Raw genomic sequence first — 13,355 nt, 5'->3', positions numbered from 1 at the left:
CCGATTTTGTTGTTTCTTCAGGCTGGGGTCCCCCCCCTCGTTCATTTATTATTATTATTATTATTATTATTATTATTATTATTATTATTATTATTATATTTATATTTATACCCCGCCTCCCCCCGAAGGCTCGAGGCGGCATGGGAGAGGCGCTTTACGTAAACCACTGCCCCCTACCATCTGAGGATACAGGACTGCCCTTTGAAATATGAACCAGAATCCGAACACTGTGTCCCAAATAGCCACTGATTTCACTCTCTTCCCTCAGTCACTCCGAGGAGGGGGGCTACAGGAGAGAGCTTTGGAATTACGTGCCCTACTTGTTCAGCAGCCACCTCTGGGAAGGATGACTGTGGAACGGTTAGCCTGCTTCTCAGCTATTGTGCTTGACACTCTCAGCATGAGTCACTGTAGACAATATACAGCACACTACTCACAAGGGGAATGAACAGTAAATACTAGGTCCTAGAAATTTTTTTTAATAAAAAAAAAAAAGTCTGCTCAGTTGTTTCTCCGATTTGTCTCCTTTATCCTCCTAGCCCTTGTGCAGTATAAGCCTCTCAAAGCTAATACCCGTAACACCACCCCCCACTGGTAGCAGCAGGCTGTTTTGCCGCTGTAGGGTTCACACGGCTCAGATTTACAATGACGGCCATTATTCTGAAAAGTCATGCATTAACCTAGTGGCACAAGGTTGCTCAAACTCCTTCCCCTCTGGTTTTACTTTTTTCCTCTGGGGAGCAACAGCTATTACAGCAAAAGCTTCCTTCGGCTTTGGTGGTAGCAGTCAGGCAGATTTCGGTGCGGGGGAGAGAAGGGAGCAGCGGAGAGAGAACCAGACAGAAGGCTGAGGCCCTCTTGCCTGAGTGGCATCCTTTGAGAGGACCGGATGGCTCCCCCTTGCAGTTAGCGCTGGCACTTTGCCTCTGGCTCTGTGGGCTATAAAGGAGGGTATCTTGGGTGTAACTTCTGAATTTTATGAAGAAGAGTTGGTTCTCAAAGTGGCTTGCAATCGCTTTCCCTGTCCTTCTCCCCACAACAGACACTCTGTGAGGTAGGTGAGGCTGAGAGAGGCCTGATATTACTGCTCTACCTGGGTTGTAGTGAGCCCAAGGTCACCCCGCTGACTGCATTTGGAGGAGCAGGGAATCAAATGTGGCTCGCCAGATTGGAAATTGGCTCTCCTAACCGCTACACCAAGCTGGAATTAAGAGGGGTGAAATATTTATAGAAAAGGAGGAGGAGGAGTCAGTTCTTATATGCCGCTTTTCTCTACCAGGAGTCTCAAAGCGGCTTACAACTGCCTTTCCTCTCCCCACAAGAGATGCCCTAGGTGAGTCCATGCTCCTAACCACTACACCAAGCTGGCCCCTTTATTGAACAACAATCCTATTTTGAAGAACATAGCCTCAAATAATGAACAAACAGGCCATTACTTAATTCAATATGCCATTGCCAGCGGGAACTTGCAAATGGTAGCATGGCACTCCTATTAAATTAAGAACAGCTGAGGAGAAGAGCTAGTTATTTGTACCTTGCTTTTTACTACCCAAAGGAGTCTCAAAGCAGCTTACAATCACCTATCCCTTCCTCTCCTACAACAGACACACCCTGTGAGGTAATTAGGGCTGAGGGAGCTCTGAGAACTGTGACTGGCCCAAGATCACCCAGCTGGTTGCATGTGGAGGGAGGGGTGAATCAACCCCAATTCTACAGATTAGTGGCTGCCAGACTTAACCATTGCACCACGCTTAACAAAGCCAATGGGAACAATTTGGAATCTAATTTGATCCAGTGCATCACATCTGCTCGTGGGATATGCCTTGTCTCCCTCTCCCATCCTGTGGCAGATTCTTCCTTCTAACCCCTCCTTCCCAACCTGTATTCCTGGAACAGGATTTGGGGGGGGGGGCAAGGGGTGTATTTCAGGTTGATGCATGAGGGAGAAGCCAAGGAAGTCAAACTCTTTGGTCAAAAATCTTTGAACCACAGAAATGCTGCACCTGACCTAAGCCAATGTCTCTCTTCCTCAAACATCTAAAATCATGAAGCTAACTGTTCAGAAAAACCACTCTGGAGAATAGCAATCCTGTTACATTTTATTCAGTATCATATTACATGAAAACAGTTACACCTAACAAACCATTACAACTTTCATAGTACAGACAAATTACAAGTGGGAACAAACAAGGTAACATTTAACCATACTGTGTACTATGTTGTCATTCTAAAGTGTGTGGATAGATGTATACATATTTTATATTAACGTTTTTGAGTACCAAACCCCTTTTAAAAAGAGCACCTTTTTTGTGCTTCATATAAAGAATCCCAGCAAGGGTAGATTTTGTATGTAGCACTGCAGAAGTGCAGTTTTTGAGGGGAAGGGGAGAAAAGGACTAGGGCATTTTTAGTGCATCTGTTCAATTTTCGTTTCTAAGAATATTGCAAGGCAATAGCATGGACAATTATCTCCATGCCTGTATGCCAAGAGAGGAGACCGTGGCTATGGTGAATAACAGAAAATGATTCTATTTGTATGAAATGTGATCCAGTATAACAACACTGCCATTCCCTTACATCAAGTTACAAACCAATGATATTCACAGACTCCCTTTTGTAATGGATCGTATTCTCTGTATCCACCATGCATTCAATTGAGTGCAGGGCAAAATGAAGATCCTCAGGGACTATTGCCCTCATTGCACTGCTGACAGGAATGTTCATAACTTAAACCAGTATGAATAGAAGACCTCTTGGTCAGGTTTCTCCTAAAGCTTGGTGAAAGGAAGACTTCCCCACGCAAGCTCTTCGGTCACTGGGTGTCAGCCTTTCCTGTACTTCAGTAAAGTAGTTCTGAGGATGCTCCACAGAGAAGCAGAGTCAACAACATCACACAAGGCTGAGACACTCGATGTATATGTTAGGAGCCCAGTTAATGAAGCCGACAATGGAAGCACACTGCCTTGTTAGGTTTGTTGGGAACCATTTGAAAAAGGACTTCCTACGTTCCCAGCTTCTCCCTCTATTTTCTCCAGTGACTAGGATCTCTCTAGTCTTTCATTCTTCCTACAGCGTCAGAGCTGTCTTAAGGGAAATGCTTGGAGCAAGAAAACACTCCCACCTCCATTACCAGCCGCGCTGGCCCAGTTCTTATGCTACCAGAGCGATGTGGTTGCTGCTTCCTTCCCTGACCCTGTTCTTCCACCGCTGGAACAACATTTGAAGGGCAGAACCCTTGGATGAGGCAGATTATACAGGATTAATAAAACCCCAAATAATGTATGTTTCATGTGTTACTGGAAAGGTATAGGATCCAGCCTATGGGAAAGCAGTAATGTCTTTATTTCAGTAACATGAAGCAGGCCACAGTAATGGATTTAAGAATATGAAAGTGTGAACTGTTCCTTTCAAGTACATGGAAAAAATAATTTTCTCTTGCTGACATCTAGAAAGTTTCAGATATGATATATGGCAAGGGGGAGCAGGGCATCTGTGATGCTGGGGAATATTTCAAGATCCTGATGTTTCTGTATTATGTTATCAAAAACAGGATACAATAGAATCGTTATGTGCAAAGTTGTGGACATCGATAGGGAACTTTAATGGACAGGATTCCCCACCCTACTTTTCCAGCCTTATGAAACCAACCTTCTTAAAATCATGTCATTCTGACATATAGTGTTTGACTCAATGCTAATGATTTATCCTCTTCATGCACAAAAACTTAAAGTTAGCAGACTGAAATAAATGACATTACTGGACTCTCAGCACTTTAATGCTGACATATTTCCCCTCTAATGAATTTGGAAGGATTACTGTAAAGGTTTACAAATAGAAATCACTCTCAGAACTGAGAATCCACAGGAATTCTACAGGAAAGATTCTGCAGCAGAAAGCGACAACGGAAAATTGTGTGGCTCTTAAGTTCTCACACAGCTTCTAATATTTCTACATCACTCCAAAAGCCCTTATGAAATATTTGGGTAGGGAACTGGTACACAGATTTTGAATATTACGTTCAAAGGCTTTAATGGCATTTTGTTTTTGTTTTTCTAAGGAAGCCATTGAAAGCCCACCTAGTGTGCACACACTCAAATCCTAAGCGGCAGCACTGAACTTTTGATTTCTTGTGAACAGTAAGGTGCAAAGTAGTTAGGCTATGGAAGGGAACACTTCAGTGGGATTCTTCTCTACATCAAACCATCAGATCCTTCCACAAGGGGTGTAATTGCCTCTCTCCTTCCTTAAGCTGCCAAAGGAGATTTACATCTAAGAATATACCCTCATTTTCCTAATTAAAACCCTTGCTCCATTCTCAAAAATTCCTCACATTTTTGCAAGCACTATGACTGCTTTTTTAAGAGACCAAGCCTCATCATGAAACATCTAGTCTACATGGCATATATCTCTAACTTGAGATAGGAAATGCCTGCTTACGAAACTCAAAGCAAACAACAGTTAAGGCATTCATGTTTGAAATATGCAGTTGGATTTAGTGATACAGAATTTGTAAAAAGGAGTAAGTTCAAGATGCAGAGGCATCATTTTGGAAGTTGTACTTAATGTGACTTAGAACCATTTCACAGTTTACAAAAAAATGAATATTTACCATTGTTCCCTAATAAGCAAGGCTTCTGCAGAATAAATTAGCCAATTATTTATTTATTCCAGTTCCAAATAGTTTGATGTCAACAGCTTAGGCAAGAAATTATACAATAAACCTCATCTTTTTTTTAAATTTCCTAACGATGCCTTAAACGTTTTACAATTAAATGGCTTTTAGGCAGCTGGTATCCTAGGGAGGCAAGGTAGTTCCTGTGTTGGATATAATGGTGGCGAAAACTCCCTTCCCACCCCAAAATTATCGCATCTAATTTATTGTTTTGGACTCGTGCCATTCCCCAAATGGCAGGGTCTAGCAGCCATAGTCCTTCCAGTGCCCATAGGCATTCACTTTCCTGCTATTAATAAAATGAGGGAAATGGGCTGGCACCTTTTAAAAAAAATTGTGATGGCATTTTTTTTTTAAGTTTGAATTCTACTTGGCAGAAAAAAACTCATCTGGAGATATGGTAGTGAAAGACTTTTCCCAATCAGCTTGGTTCGTCTTAGAAAAATAGCTGGAAAGATGCTTTGGTTTGGAAGAGCAAATATTTGGAATTTGGATAACTCATCAAAACTAGGTTTCCTCCCACCATGGCTCATTCAGTAACTAAAGTTTCTATACTCTAGTGCTTATCTTAATGTAAACTCATTTCTCCTTCATATTTTCTGTTTGTCTTCTCAAAAAAAAATTTTTTTTTAGCAAAATGACATGAGAAAAAAGCAAAAAATGGAACCAAGAATCAAAAAGGCTGCAAATAGGCTGTCCCTTGTTCTAAAAGGGACTATGAATATTTGACTAAATAGTATTATATATATACCCCCCTCCCCCATCACTGGAAGTCTCTCTTGAAATCTGCTTTCAGTATGCCTGAAATCTGCTTTGGAAGCAGAATACTTATAATTCAGACTTTCCAACTATGATGCACTTATTGCCAAGGTTAAGGAAAGGAACGATATAATCTCCAAATGGTAATACAGAGGCATAGTTACAAGATACGGATTGTGTCACCATCACCTCCAAAACTTTTTGCTCCATCTTGATATATCCTCCAGACAAGTTACAAAATATATGGAGCCTCCTGGTGAACACGGAAATGGATTTTTGCCATGACTGGCCCTCTATGTACAGACATTATCAGGAAGTGCAAACACCATATGTGCGTCTTAATGCGTTTAAGACGCTGCTGGTGAAAGCATACAAATCTGTACAAGGATGTTGTGCTGTAGTGGAAAATCCCAATGAAATCAAACACAAAAAGGATGAAAGAAAATAACATGCTATGTGTCAGTAAGCAAAAGCTTAGTCTTCATGGAAATCTGGAAAATCACAAGGTACTCAAAGGCGTGCAAGATTTTAAACAAATTGCAGGGGAAAGAAAGTAGAGAGACGGGGGCTTCCAGTACAGTTTTTCTTGTGACAGAAATCCACCACTGGAAAAGAGAAACGGGGCCAGTCTGTCTTCATAGTGTTGGCTCTCTCGTTATGTTTTGTTCCTCTCCCATAATCCGGTGGTTTGAATTCCTATAAGGAAGCAACAGAAATTATAATAAGCATTGTGAATTGCAACATTTCATTGTTTAAAAGGCCTCAACAGCAATAGAATCATGCTATTCTTTGTTTTCTTTTACTTCTGTCCATGCTAAATAAACACAGAACTATTTGGATCTGGTGCAAAATGGGGGCGAAAGGCATCAGGCTGCCATGCTCCTCCCACACCCCTGTTTCCAATCTCTTTAAATTATCATCTGAAGATAGTCACCACAGGTGATTGTATAAACAGAAAAGAGTTAAAATTAGAAAAGGAATAGATTTCCTGGATTTTCTGCAAGATCAGTCTTAATTCATACACTTTAAAGATTATGGGTTAGATACACTAAATTTTCCAGTGGTAGAATGGAACACTCTTGCCTCCCCACTCTGATGGCAGCTCACTGAACCCACAAAATGCCCATTTTGGCCCTATGGAATGACATAAGGGGAGGTATCTGCAGTGGGAAGGGGAAATCGGTGAAAATTGCCCATTTAGTCTAGATTCAGCTCTCTGTCTTAGACATCTGCATTTCTCACAAAACACCCCAATCCTGCCTACTGCATATTAGTTCATGTAGTATTTACTCATCCTAACATGAAACTTCATATTTTCCCCCCAGCTCTTTCAAGAACCGCCTCTCTAAGTATTCTAGCTTAACTAGTCATTTGAGGATGGCTCAAGCAAATATTATGAGAAAACATGTTGAAATCCCTACATTGGCAGGAAAATAACTCCTTATTTTTACGATGCATTTTCAACCTACAATTTAAGATATGAAAGTAAATCCCACATGTAGACATGGAAGAGTACTAATCTGGAAAATTCCTTTGAATGGTTGCTTTTGACTAACTTGGAGAGAAATAAAAACAGAGGATTCCAAAACAAACTCAAGCCATTGTTAGAGATCAATGTTTCAGTTCACAGAATGCAAAGTATAAGAAATATAAAAGGAAACACTACATGGGAAACGTCTAATATCCCCAGCAATTTGTTTTAATGATTAGATATTATCAGACAGTTCTTAGTGTGGACAGATAAAGGTAGAATGTCATGTGTGAACACAGTACAGGTTTTCTGCAGTTACCAAGACTTGTTCAAAGCATAGGACTCATGTTTGGTAAGTGTGGCTGAGTGGTTAAAGCAGAGTCACCTGAAGCTGAACCCTTCAAAGACAGAGGTCCTGTGGCTGGATAGGAAGGGATCAGTGGAGGAAGTGCATTTACCCAACCAGGATGGCATGCAGAGCACCGCTACACAGCCAGCAAGGAATCTGAGAGTGATATTTGATGTTCAGCAGTAGCTCAGCAGGCATTTTTTATCTTGTTGTTATCATGTTAAGGTTATTGTTATTGCTGTTATCACATGTGGTTACCATATGTTACCTGTATCTTTCTCCTGTTTCCTGTAAACCGCCCTGAGCCTCTGTGGAGGGCGGTATAGAAATAGAAATATAGAAATCTGTGCCAGGCCAAGCTATTAGCCCCCTACCTGGCCCTGGATCATTTAGCCAAAGTCATTCATGAAACTGTTACCTCTAGATTAGACTTCTGTAACTCACTCTATGTGGATCTTCCTTTGTCCCTACTCTGGAACTTACGGCTGGCCCAAAATGCAGCTTCCAGAGTTCTCACCAGAGCACCGTGGAGGGCTCGTATATGTTCTGTGCTCAGGCAGCTGCATCGACTTCCAGTGGAGTACTGGATTAAGTTCAAGGTGCCGGTTTTGATCTTCAAGACCATTTGTGGTCCAGACTCAGTGTGCCTGAGGGACCACCTCCCCGAATATTTCTCCCAAAGAGCACTACACTCTGCAAGTTCTAACAGGCCAGTGATCCCAAGAGAGAGCCATCTAGTGTTGACGGGGGCCAGGGCCTTTCTGGTCCTAGTTCCCCAGGTGGAATAAGTTCCCAGAGGAGATGCAGGCCCTGTCAGAGCTAATTTAGTTTTTTAGGGCCTGCAAGATGGAGTTCTTCCACCAGGCATTCAGTTGAGGGTAGGCTACAAGGAACATCTAGGAGCCCCTGCTCTCTCTTGTAACAGCCCAGATTAACACATGTTTGGGTCAGGCCTGGGAACAAAAATGATAGTTTTAAGCCATTTATATTTGTTTTATTGTATCATTGCTTTTAAATTGTTGTACACTGCCCTGAGATAGCTGTCCCGAGAAAGGCAGATCTATAAATCTAATCAATCAATCAATAGAGGAGACCCATCTGCTTTGAAAACCAGCTAATCACTGAAGTTGGACAATGAATGAATAACCGCCCACTGATCATATGGAAAATATGGAGACATTTTCTAGCTTTTTAAATATGTGCTAAAGTATATAATTATGGCTGATTTTATAATGCTTTGGCATCTGTTGTAACTCTCTGTCTAGATACAGACTTATTCTATGGAACAAAAACATCATTTCAACTTATCTTTGTACATATTATTGAACTTATCTCTACATGTATTACACATTTTCTTATTACTTTTCAGGTTCTTTGTTCACAGAGGTAGATGACAAGTTGGAAAGTTAGGAAGCTACTACTATGAATAACAGATCATACAGCTAAAGCACACTACATGCATATGTTTTATTCCCATGGATATTCCTCTTTTAATAATTGTGTTCAGGTACACTCCCCTTCCATGAAATGGAAAAAGTGAGGAAAAGCCCCTCAAATACTCACATAGTAAATTAATCTCTCTCTCTCTCCCTCACACCCCCACCCCAACCTCCCATCCTATGGGTGTTTATTGCATTATAATGTCCTGAACTACCATAGTTTTAATTATGTGCTAAACAAATTTTTGTATTCAATTTTACATTTGCAATTTTTTGTATTACAAACTGGCTAGATAGCCGTAATAAATGAAATTGACTTGAACACAAACAACTGTAACTTGGAAACATCTGGGCCTAGTTTCTTAGTAAAGAAGGAAAGCATAACACATATGAAAATAAAAGGCAAATCTGAACTATTTCAGAAAACCAATAATTTAATCATTTACAAGTTAATAAGCAACGGCTGGTATTGCAAGGAATCCAAAACTGAAGGATAAAAAGCACTGTTGACAATGCTGCTGTAGCTATGGAGCCCTCTGCCAGGGGTAGTCAAACTGAGGCCCTCCAGATGCCCATGGACTACAATTCCCATGAGCCCCTGCCAGTGTACCCCTGCTCTAGACGTTGACCCTATCTAGAGTCACCTGTCATGGCTTACTATTACCAACAAGATTTTGGGATAGAAGCTTTTGAGAGTCAAAGCTCTCTCTGCTGGGTAATCTGATGAAGGGAACTTTGGCTCTTGAAAGGTTATGCCCCCAAAATCTTGTGGGCCTCTAAGGTGTTACTGGATTCAAATGTAGCTATTTGGGGGGGGGGGATATATCCAGTCAAATTTTGTTCCTCATAAGCAAATCCAAGATTCTCATATTTAGGATCTCTAGTAAGAAATCTGCATTGAAAAAATAGATCAGCTTTACAGCTTTAATTTACAATGTTTGGCTTCTCAAGACAAAGGGAAGGCCCTTTTTCACAATTGCCCAAATCCCTTTTATGTTACAGAGCCCCTTAAACATGCTTTTGATCATGTACAGAAACCCTGTGTCTTATGACCACAACCAAGGACAACTATTTCCAAATCCATCTTTTAAAATGAGAAGGGCCAAACACCTCTAAAACACTGTAGGGGAAAGCAGACTAAAGCTTTTGGTTTTAAATATTAATTCTAGTTGATAGCATGGGGTTCAGCTACGGTCATTATGTCCTGAAGATTTCCCCTATCTTTTTCAATTAGATTGGGAAGAACTTGCTTCTTTATATACTCTCTGTGACTCTTCTGCAGTACAGTTAATTTGGGTGCACATTTGGAGAAATGGGATGGGGGCAGAGCGCCCCACCGTGCCTTAGCATGCTGAACACATTCAAGGCTCGGTACTATTTACAATGCAGCTGGCTTAGCACCCACTTTAGACGGCTGGTTCCTCCAATCACATTTTAAATTTTAAAAAGGCAAAGAGATAATGAAGAGGATGCCACATTTCCCACCATGCAATGTTCTCTTTTTAATTAAAAAACGTGAATGATATTAGGCACAAACACCACTCGTTCTAATGTGCTAGACAATTGGGTTTTCCTTACTTAATGGAAATCACCTTTTGTGGAACAACTGTTTAAAAAAAACCCCAATTTCATTATTGACAAAAACAGGCATTTGGAGAATAACTTCCTGCAGGTCTTTTTGCGATACATGTTAATGAACTGGATCACCAATACCCATAATGCAACTCCATGCTGACCCACATGCCCTATGAACCAGATTTTCGTCTCTCTCTCTCCTTTTTTTTATAAATTCAATTTTCTTAAAACCAACTGTCAGCATCATGTGATGTAAGAGATGAAAAATGAAAATGAGCAGTCCTGCTGTGCAGGTGAGTGACCTGTGGGAGACAGCTCTGCCTGGTAGGATTTTTACACGTACCATCAGACACAGACCAATTGATTAGATCATCTTATTCTCGCCACCAACCAGGCTCAAGAGACTAATTAGAGAGAGTACTGCCTGCGCAGGCACCCCATTGACACCTAATTTGCTCAGCCAAAGCCTTTGGGGAGAATGTATTATCTCTGCAGCTGCACTTCATGCATTTCTGATTTGAGGCAGGCGCATGAAGCGGTTCATCACGCTTCTGAGCAAACTGAATGTAAGAAGCCTTAAGTGCTAAATACAAGCAGACACAAATTAAACCTGGCCAGCCTCTCATAAATTCCAGTTCTCCTCCCCCTCCCCCCCAGGACACATGCATATGCACATAAAAATTTAGCTATATTCTTCTATATTAGCACACTGGTATGTGTCTATCGATCTATATGTATATATCTACAAATATATGCTGATGTAATTAACAAACCATAAAGCCAATGTACTATAAACAAGCAACCTTCCTGCCTCAACCACTTGGCTACAAATGCACCTTTGCTTGTATCTTGATTTAAATGCTGGTGTGATCAGTAAAACATACAGTGGTGTTAGCTAACTGTGCTATTTTCCCCTCCGGCCAGGATCTATGCGGACAGCTGCTTATTAGACACGTCCTAGCTGGACTAACGTTAGCAGAGAAACAGAGTTAATGCATGCATTAATAATGCTCATTCTACATTGGCTGTTCAGGTCCTTGGCTAAACCGTGTATGTATTTTATCAAATACCGTTTTAAAAAGGTGGTTAATGAGAAGTGACTACAGAGAGTTCAATTGGGCCTTAATTTTATCGTTACACATATTCACTTTTTAAAGTTTTCTCCAGTTCTCTATATTAAAAAAAAATCCTAGAAACAATATGTTTCAATTTAAAAAAAATGAAATAGAGTGACCGACTAACAAGAATGAATATTACTGGATTTTATGTGAATAGTTAAGTGATATTTGCGTTTTTAGACAGCTATTCTTTGGTGTTCATATTCTATGGGGGAGGGGGAAATGGTTCACTTCGGAACTCTTTTCTAATAGTTCAAACTAGCATACTACAGAAAGGTTTTTCTTCATAGGGGATAGGAAGAGAAGAAAACTGAAATAAATTATTCTTATAACAGGATAAGATGAGCACACTGGCCTATTAAGGAGAAGGATCAACTATGCTCTCCTCTTAGCTGCTGCCACAACAAAACATTTAAAGACTTTAAAAGAGGAACCGGTGAATGCCAAGTCAACCAATAGAGTAACCAAGCTGACTGGGTGGTATAGTCATCAGAACTTGCCTTGAACCTCAACCTGCAATATGAGACCCATTGTTCATTTGTTTGTTAAATATATATCATCTCTCTTCTCCCTCTAAGGCATTGATCTTGAACTGGTGAATCAGAGCCAGTAGGTCACACCATAGCCTAACCAGTTAAGATTTTTTGTTAAGATTTTTTAAAAACAGAAAATCCAGGATAAAAGGATTTAACCTACTTATTGTAATTTCATAGAAGAGGAGACTGAACAATTGGAGTTCATCACCCAGGAATAGTAAAAAAAAAATTGCCTACAAAATTCCCCATTTTATCTTCTTAGGTCAGTGGGCTATTTACTGGTCTTAACCAACAACTGAAGACCAAAACCATCAAAACATATGCTTTTAAGAGACTGAAAAAGCTTGAGAAAATCACCTACTTTATTAGTCTTTTGTATATTTTGGAGGTCTTTGATAACTATCTATTTTGGTGCTACTTTTATGGTCTCTCCCCCTTAATTGCATGTTCATTGCCAATTACTTAGGAAGAGAATTTGATTAACTGATGATATCACTGATGGCAGAATTTATTCGACTATACCAGCCTTTTTCAACCTTTTGACTATAGATGAGCCTCTGAAATAATTTTTCAGGCTTCAAAGAGCCCCATAAATCAGGGGTAGTCAACCTGTGGTCCTCCAGATGTTCATGGGCTACAATTCCCATGAGCCCCTGCCAAAAAAATTGTAGTCTATGAACATCTGGAGGACCACAGGTTGACTACCCCTGCCATAAATGATGTCATCTTGCTACACCTCCCTAACACCAGAAGTGCCATCTCCAACTGTGTTAACACGCAGGCTCAAGGAGGCTGGGGAAGTGGTGGGAAACTGTATACAGTTTAAGGTGGGAGTAGGCATACAGGCTCTATCCCCTCCCAGAAACCATGATAGAGCAATGGAAGCACCTGGTTCCCTAACTTCTCCATTAAGGCAGGAGGGGAAAGACTGCGGACCCCTGGTTGGGAACCCCTGTGCTATTCTGAAAAAGCATAAGAATGGCCGTAAAAGACAAATCAAATGTTTTTTTAGATAATCATTGTAACTGTTACAACTTTAGAAATTATTCATTATCCATAGCCAGGCTTGGGTTTAGAATTTTTGTACTTAAAGATAAATTTTTGCTTGGAGGAAACAAGTAACCTTTTTTTTTTTTTGGGGGGGTACATTTCTCATTTGGATTCCAGCTATATCCCAGGCTTAATCATAGGGAGGAGGGAACAGGAATGTTTCACTGGCACATAGGCTGAGAAGTGGGGGCAGCCTAGTTTGATATTCATGCCATTCATTTATGTTATTTCAAAAATGAAATCGAAAATTTCCTTTCATGGACAAGGCACTGTAAGTTTAGGGCAAGATTGTTACAGTGGAGGCTGACGCTGCAATTTTATTCTGCGTCTAGTGGGTGGGCTCCACTAGTTTCTATCCAAAAGAGGAAATACAGTTAAGATCAGCA

General features: G+C 40.6%; 1 protein-coding gene across 4 annotated transcripts in view; it reads right to left on the bottom strand.

The window, feature by feature from the left end:
- Positions 1-2,087: 2,087 nt before the first annotated feature.
- The window catches only part of CDK14 (cyclin dependent kinase 14), a 268,798-nt gene continuing 257,530 nt past the window's right edge, over positions 2,088-13,355 (bottom strand). For all 4 annotated transcript variants that reach the window (XM_077302545.1, XM_077302548.1, XM_077302549.1 and 1 more), the window contains one exon: positions 2,088-6,127. The gene's annotated coding sequence lies outside the window, so the exon portion shown is untranslated. The remainder of the gene's footprint in view (positions 6,128-13,355) is intronic.

The sequence above is a fragment of the Paroedura picta genome, chromosome 11 (assembly GCF_049243985.1).
Source record: "Paroedura picta isolate Pp20150507F chromosome 11, Ppicta_v3.0, whole genome shotgun sequence".
NCBI lineage: Eukaryota > Metazoa > Chordata > Lepidosauria > Squamata > Gekkonidae > Paroedura > Paroedura picta.
This window is presented reverse-complemented; position numbering and strand designations above follow the sequence as displayed.